At 45.9% G+C, this 8,721-nt stretch overlaps 1 pseudogene; it reads right to left on the reverse strand.

Annotated features, from left to right (window-relative positions):
• Positions 1 to 2,294: 2,294 nt before the first annotated feature.
• On the reverse strand, positions 2,295 to 2,584 carry LOC113933676 (annotated as a pseudogene).
• Positions 2,585 to 8,721: the final 6,137 nt, after the last annotated feature.

The raw sequence follows: 8,721 nt of genomic DNA on the forward strand, positions 1-8,721 counted from the left end.
AGCAGTGGGACCAGCAGAAGCAGAGGGAGAAGCAGGCTCTCCCTTGAGCAGAGAGTCCGATCTGGGGCTCGATCCCAGGACCCTGGGATCATGACCTGAGCCGAAGGCAGACGCTTAACGACTTAGCCACCTGGGCACCCCGAAAATGGCACTTTAATTCTGTGGTTTTCCTCCCAAAAATTCATAACCCCTGCCAAAAAGAAAAATATTAGGTAAAATGCCTGTTGAGGGACATCCTACTAAATAACCACTACTCAAAACAAGGGAGGTGAGAAACAGTCACAGCCGTGAGGAGTTGAGAAGACATGACTAAATGTGATATGACATCCTAAATGGGATCACGAAACAGAAAAGGGCATTACATAAAATCCAAGCAAATCTGAATAAAGTATGGGCTTGATTTAATTTGTGAGTATCGATTCATTAATTGTAACAAATGTACCATAATAATGTAAGATGTTAATAATAGGGGAAAATGGGTGTAGGATATATGAGAACTCTTGCTTCCTTTGCAGTTTTCCTGTAAATCTAAAACCACTAAAATAAAAAGTTTACCAAAAGTAAATAAAAGGTATGAGGATAGATTCAGTATATACAAAACAAAGTACAAGACCGGAGTGCCAGTTGAAGCTGAAGAAGTACACAGAATAACACAATGATCTGTTTCAGCTGTCACTTAAAAAAAAAGGTAAACATGGAGTTTAGAGGAGGTTTAAGTTGACTAAGAAATTGTATAGTTATGCAAAACATAGTAAGACTTTGTAGTCCGTATTTATCTGTCAATTCTACGTACTGAGGGGATGCCCGGCTGGCTCAGTTGGTAGAACATGCGACTCTTAATCTTGGGGTGGTGAGTTGGAGCCCCACATTGGGCTTAGAATTTACATTAAGAAAACAATAGTAATAAATTCTACTTACTGAGGATCAGGCTCTTATCTCTGTTAATAGATTTTACTACACACGTCCTTAGTCACTCAGATATCCAACTGCCATGATTGGCACTACAATGATTCCTTTCTTTTACCTGCGATCTTTACAGTTTCTTAATGTGAGAAGAAATCTTTCCATTTGTATATGGTTTTAATTTGTTCTCCGTTTTCTGTGAGTCATGTGTGCTTGATCAGTTTGAGAAGCAAACTCCCTTGTACCCAAGCTCCAAGCGAGATCTTGGGTTGGAACTGGGTATTCTCATGAATTCTAAGTTAAAGTTTCTGAAAGTGGGGACAGTCTAGGTTAACCAGTTATTTTTTTAAGATTATATTTGTTTATTTTAAGTAATCTCTATACCCTACCTGGAGCTCGAACTCACAACCCCAAGATCAAGTGTCACACGCCCAATGCCTGGAGCCAGCCACGTGCCCCCCGGGTTAACCAATTATTGTGCAAAATATTTGCCATGTCCCTGAAGATGATTTTAAGGATCTTTCTATATGCACTGCTTTTGTCCTATGGTGAGTACTAATCTGATCAGAGGTTTAGGAGCTTTTGGAAGAACCACAAAAAAAAAAATAGTCTTCAGCAATTTCAAGAGAAAGAACCAAGGCAAATACAAGTCATACCCTAAAGATTTGCCTTTAGTTTTTTTTTAAGATTTTATTTATTTATTTGACACAGAGAGCGAGAGATAGCGAGAGAGGGAACACAAGCAGGGGGAGTGGGAGAGGGAGAAGCAGGCCTCCCGCGGAGCAGGGAGCCCGATGCGGGGCTTGATCCCAGGACTCTGGGATCCTGACCTCAGCCGAAGGCAGACGCTTTAACGACTGAGCTACCCAGGCGGCCCTGCCTTTAGTTTTATAGACCCAAAAGAATGTTTTATCTTAGAAACTCTTCTGCATGAGCTTCAGTGGAATAGCACACTGGTAATGTTCACTCCAGTGGTAGTATCCTCAGTTAGTGGTCTGTGACGGATATGGGCTTTTGCTCAGAAGGGATGAGTAAGGTCGGAGAGCCGCTTGCATATGGTGGCTCTATTCATTCAACAAAGATTTGAGTGCCTATTTTTTTTTTTTTTTGATAGCACTGGGTACTTTTATTATATAGAACTTAATAATTAACAAAACGATTTCCATTCTCCTGGCACTTTGATACGAGGACTTAATAAAAGAACAATATTGAGAAGCTCCCGCTGTGGAGAATGAGGTAAGGACTGCAGCCTCAAGGCTTGGCTGCAACTGCTACCTTCTCTCCTCATCAACACGTTCCAGAACAAGAAGCTGATACTACGCACTCACAAAGTCTTTCCTTCAAAGATTTCAGAACATTTTACGAAGCTCCATCTGCAGTATCCAGCACTATTAATCACATTTAGATGTTCTCCTCCTCATGTAACTGTGTCCATCACTATCAACAGCTTCGTATAGGTCCTCTGTATTCTCTTGTGTTGCATGTAGATAACCAATATACGCCACGCAAAGTGAAAGGGTTATCAATCCGAAAGCCATTACAGGGTGATTAGGTTTAATGAAGAGCTCTGGATTCACAGCTCGAAATAAAGTTGTGCGGACCCCTCTGAGCCTGGGTTTCGAAAGTCTTTCTCTTTGGGTGGTTCCTTTTTAAAGCCAGGAGATTCCGGTGCTGAAGACATCTTCTTGATTAATGATTTATTTACTGCCGCGAGGTCACCTCCCCTGCGCGTCCTCTCCTTGAGTGCCTATTTTGAAGTAGTATCTTCTAGGCTAAGGGGCAGCAGACTTTTCCTGTGAAGGGCCAGATAGCGAAGATTTTAGGCTTATGAACCATATAGTCTGTCACAACTGATGTGGGGAACAAAGGCAGAAGAAAAATAAATTTCCTTACTACCTACAGCCCATTGACAAATCCTTGAAACAGGCAGAGTGACATTCCTCTAGGGACTCAACTGCCTTGATGTTAGTACTTTGCTAAGGGCAAAAGACAATCCTAGCCTGACCACACACACACACACACACACACACCACCCCGAGGATCCTGTAAGTCTATTTTAACATATAAAAATTCCTGGGCGCCTGGGTGGCTCAGTCGTTAAGCGTCTGCCTTCGGCTCAGGTCATGATCCCAGGGTCCTGGGATCGAGCCCTGCATCGGGCTCCCTGCTCCGTGGGAAGCCTGCTTCTCCCTCTCCCACTCCCCCTGCTTGTGTTCCCTCTCTCGCTGTGCCTCTCTCTGTCAAATAAATAAAATCTTCTAAAAAATATATAAAAATTCCTTTGGAAACTTCCTTTATCTATAAACCCCCCAAGATACGTGTTGGCAATCGCCCCCCCCCCAAGCATATGGCCCACTGATATACATCTGAAGGGTTTCATGACTAAGGTTTTATTAGATGGTAATAAATGACATTTTCCCAATAGCTAGCCCCCTCAAGGTCCTGGAAACCTTGCTTCCAAAATTCCTTAGAGACTTACCCTATCCCTAACTCCCTCCCAACTTGAAAATATATAATGGGCTGCTCCTCATGACCCCGGTGCAGCTCGTTCTGCCCACGGGTCCTGTTCCTGTGCTTTAATAAAACCACCTGTTGGCACCAAAGATGTCTCAAGAATTCTTTCTTGGCCATCTAACATTCTTTCTTACATCAACAATTACTTAATTCTGTCACTGTAGCGTGGAAAAGCTGCCCTAGGCATGTTCACAAAATGTGAACGGAAGTGGGGAACGGGAGAAAGACACATCCCTCTTCTGTCATAAAGATCTGTTACAATGCACCTAGGCAACCAGAGGGTGGGGGCAGATGCTGGAAAACAAGAAAACTTTCTGGGGCATGGAACTGGAAAAAATGTTTTGGCCCCCACTTGTGGCTCTGTGGACGTGACTGTCTTCCCTGATAAGCAATCTCTTCCTCTGGTGTGTGGTCCGCATTTCCTGTCCCTCGTCCCTTTGCTACCTGTGCAGAGGAAGAGAGACTGCAAAGACCCCAAGAGCAGTGATGCGGCTTTTCAAACCTGGCTCTCACCTCTAGGGAGAGAATGCACAGAGCATGTGGTAGGGAAAGAGACATTTCAGAACTGTCACTTTGGGTATTTTAAGGCAGCGGTGAGGGTGGCCTTTGACAGGTCAGCTCTCAGGCAGATGCCCTGTGCAGAAAGCACAAGGAATAATGCTGTTTTATGGACCCACCGGCCTTGCAAACAGCTAATGTAAACTTTCAACCTTTCATCCTTTTGTTGCTTGCAATTTTTTATACTTAATACTTCATTATTCTTCATAATGGCAAAAAAATTGAAGAAGAGAGACTAAAATTTTAAGATGCATATGCTAATGCTACCCTGTATTCATGGAGTGCTTTTTAATTTCCAAGGGTGCCAGAGGCCTTTCCAGAAAAGGCCTTTTCTATTACAGAAACTGTAGGGCAAAGCTTTGCAAGTCAGTAGAACCAGGAACACCAAACCCCAGGTCTGAATAGGAGGCTTCCCTTTCCCAAGGGGACCACAGGGCCCATGAGACGTCTCTCCCGGGATCAGCCAAACAGAATTTGGCAAGTGGGAGTGAGGACTCTCATGGTATAAACACTGACCAGAGTTTGGTCTTTAAACATGAAGAAGAGTGAAAAAATATAAAGTGCTTATTAACTGGGCTGGCTTTTAACAGTGGTTAATTTGGTTCATTTAGGTCATTCAACTGCTACATCTTTCGAAATTGACGCCCCCCAAAATTAGCCAGAGTTCAAGCATTAGCCATAAAATATGTATGAATACTTATAAGAGACTCAGTCATACCAAAAGAAAAAAAAATCAGTTGAGTTCCAAATCTTTACATAAGAGTTATGAACTTGAGAAGCCTTCTTTTATATTCAGAAAGGAAATTTCAATAGCTCAGGACGAAAGAACCAGAAAGGAAAGAAAGAGGGGAAAAAAGCCAGTCTTGCAAAATATCCTCTGCTTTCCCACACTCACTCAATAGGCCATCATAAGCATAGACCTGTCAGAGGATTCAGTGAAAATAATCTCAACCCCAAACCTCTCAGGCCTCTCTGTTCAAGTGTATGGCATCGTGGAGATCTTCATATCCCATTCAGACAAGAATGGGAATGTCTAAAATATCTCACTGTTTACCAAGCTTTAGCAGAAAAGAGAGTCCCCTGGTTCTCTGAAAACGCACAAACACATCACCACTGCTTGTGTGCACTCCTGTGGAAATTGCTACACAATCCATCAAAAAAGCTTTTAGTCATGGGTGGGCCCTCCAAAATGGCCTTCCAGGTTGCTGTGCTAGACACACCATCGTGGGAAGAGAACATCACTGCTTGAGAGAGACTTTTAGCCACTAGAATGTAAGCTCGGGAGAGACTGCATTTTCCATGGTTTTTTCCTTTTTTCCTGCCATGGCTGTATGGTGGAAACCTATTCTCAGAATATGGAGAAACAGGAACGCATAGTTAAATAAACAGTTGGCTCATCCTCCCATAGCAGGAAATAGGAATGGGAGAAAGACACATCCCTCTTCTGTCGTAAAGATCTGTTACAATGCACTTAGGCAACCAGAGGGTGGGGCAGACGCTGGAAAATGAGAACACTTCCTGGGGAACAAAACTGGAAAAAATGTGTGGCTAGTTTCCAATGAAAGTGCATGAATGGATGCTGAAATTTGAATTTCATTTAATTGTCATGTATCACAATATTGCTTAAAAATTGTTCTTTCAAGCATTTGAAAGTGTAAAAACTATTCGTTGCTTAGGAGCCATACAAAAATGTCCACCTGCTGGACGGGCCTTACAGCCTATAGCGTTTGCTGACCCTTTTCTAGGTTTCCACCATACAGCCATGGCAGAGGGGAGGAGGTTTCTGTGAAAGAGCAAGTAACTTCAGTTCCTGAATTCTTGAGTTTTCAGACTTTGAAGCTAGCTCTCTCAAAGGCCAGAAGTATATGAGTGGAGACTAGCAGACGGCCTCGGGGTGATGCTGTATGAGGAGGTCCGACACTGAGCAGGACATTTCATTTGCTGGTTGCGGTGCAGAGAGCCAGAGACTCTGGGGACCAGTCTTTTGACTCGGAGAGGGAACCTGGACGTTAGTCTCACCTCTCCTGGAGGCTGAGGCAGTAGGGCCAGGAATTTGGACGAATCTCTGGGCCTCATGACCTCAGTCTCAGTACATTACTTCTGTTTCCCTCTCCCAAGCAGTGATGTTCTCTTCCCGTGATGGTGTGTCTAGCACAGCAAACTGGAAGGCCATTTTGGAGGGCCCACCCATGACTAAAAGCTTTTTTGATGGATTGTGTAGCAATTTCCACAGGAGTGCACACAAGCAGTGGTGATGTGTTTGTGCGTTTTCAGAGAACCAGGGGACTCTCTTTTCTGCTCCTCCCTTTCTCCACCGCCCTCTTGTCTCTGCTCCTCCTGCCTCTGTTTTTGTCCCTCGCTGCGTCCCACAGACTCCTGAGCGGGGCTGGATGGGATCCTGTGGACCACAGTTCTCTTCCTCAGTGGGCTTCCCCGAGAGGGACACGGCTTTTCCAGCTGGGTTTTCTAGCTCTGTGTTACCTGCCCTGTCTGACGATGCAAAACTCCTGTGACCCCTGGCCGAGCGCTGAGTCCACTTCGTGTCCTAGACCACATCCCGCCTCTAAGAATCCCTTTCCAGGCACAGGCCGCAGAGCTGGGAAGGCAGAAACAGTCAAGACCAATGATGGAGATCACGGGATGCAGAACCTCATATGCAGGCAGCAGGCTGGACAGTACGGAGATGTACTAGTGACTGGGCAACAGGCAAACACAAGGGGACTTAGGCTGATAAGCACAAATATGGGAAAGGAAACTAAGGCGCCGTATCACCCCTTCTTTCTCCCATCGCATCGTGAGGAGAACCAGCCCTTCCTATTTGGATCTCTAGCAAAGCTGATGGCGCTGAGAAGCTACCCAGGCCCCTTGGGCACAGAGGGAACATTTAGAATGCCACGCCCTTCTCCTCTCCTGATATCATTCATCTAAAGGGTGTGTGTTTTTTTGTTTTGTTTTTTGTTCTTTTCCTGGAACCCTGGCAAGAGCCACAAAAGTTGGCAGAAATCCTCTGCAGCTTGTTTTCAGTTTACGCCCCGCCCCCCAGTGGGGATGTGAGCGGCTGCGGCAGGGAATTTGCAGCCAGCCCATGTCCCTCTGATGGGGCCAGCTTGTCGTGGCCTGGGAGATGGGCATGGAGAGAAGGTGAACGTCCACTACGCCCTAACCACAGCAGAACTAAGTGTGTTAGAGACCCCTCGAGAGGGGCTGCTAATGGCAGGACTCTATCTCTTTCTGATAAAGGTGAGCTGGGAGCAGGTGCAGTAGTGAGTCCTCCATTGATTTCCATCCATTGTTTGCCGAAGCTTCCTTGTGTTTTACTGGCGCAGACCTGGGGCAGATCAAGATGGAGCTCTATTCTGAACAACCTTTGTCTCGGCTCTCTTGGCAACTCTCCAAACCCCAATTTTTTTTTTTTAAGATTTTATTTATTTATTTGACAGAGACAGAGGTAGCGAGAGCAGAAACACAAGCAGCGGGAGTGGGAGAGGGAGAGAAAGCTTCCCTCAGAGGAGGGAGCCTGATGTGGGACTCGACCCCAGGACCCTGGGATCATGACCTGAGCTGAAGGCAGATGCCTAACGACTGAGCCACCCAGGCACCTTCTCCAAACCCAAATTAAAGACTAGGTGGTAGGATGGCAAGGACAGACTATTGCTCAGCCCCTAGCCTCCAGCAGCTACTCAGTTTGGGGATAATCTAGAGAAAGACAAAGGAGGAAAGAAGAGATTGAGTAGCTGTGCTGGCTATCTAGTTTTAAGCGAACAGCCCTTCGCCTGGCCAACCCATGAAGATAACAAAGGAAGAGCACACACCTGCAGGCCACTATTGCCAAGTGCCAGAGCACTGGAAGGACCGGAGAAGGGACTCTGGAGCCCGTGGAGATTGCAGAGACAGGGTCATCAGCAAAGCCTGCCCGGACAAAACCCATAGCTAGGAAGCACTTGGCACGGGGCTCACATGGACAGATTGAGGGAATCTCAGAAGGGGGAGCTGGTGAGCCCTGCATCAGTAGCTTTTGTTCAGGTTCATCTATCCTGGCCTTTTCTGGTAGATCTCAGTGCTCCTCATTCCTCAGCTCCCTTAGAAATGTCCCCCTTTCCATCTGACAACAGAGAGTACAAGTCACTGGTGTTTTGGGTTAGCCCTCTTCCTTTTCCTCTGTGATGCCCGTACAGATAGGTGCTCTTACTGAGGAACAGGAGGGCCTCCTTTCTTCCTCTTTTTTTTTTTTTAAAGTAAGCTCTACGGCCAACGTGGGGCTTGAATTCACTACCCTGAGATCAAGGGTCACATGCTCTACTGACTGAGCCAGGCAGGTGCCCCTCCTTTTTTTTTTTTTTTTTAAAGATTTTATTTATTTATTTGACAGAGAGAGAGACAGAGAGAGCAGGAACACAAGCAGGGGGAGTGGGAGAGGGAGAAGTGGGCTTCCCGCAGAGCAGGGAGCCTGATGTGGGACTCGATCCCAGGACCCTGGGATCATGACCTGAGCCGAAGGCAGACCCTTAACGTCTGAGCCACCCAGGTGCCCCCCCCTTTTTTTTTAAAGTAAGGAGGGCTTCCTTTTTCCTAATTGTCCTGTAAACCTATTGGGGAGAGATCTCCTGTGCCAACTAAAGACCCCTATATTCTGTGCTCTGGGTGGAGTGCTCACAGAGCTCCCTGAACAAGAAGGCACTTGGATTGGTCACAATCTCTGCCACCTCCTGGGAGAGAAGAGGGATGACAGAGTGGCAGACTCACACC

The sequence above is a fragment of the Zalophus californianus genome, chromosome 10 (assembly GCF_009762305.2).
Source record: "Zalophus californianus isolate mZalCal1 chromosome 10, mZalCal1.pri.v2, whole genome shotgun sequence".
Taxonomy (NCBI): domain Eukaryota; kingdom Metazoa; phylum Chordata; class Mammalia; order Carnivora; family Otariidae; genus Zalophus; species Zalophus californianus.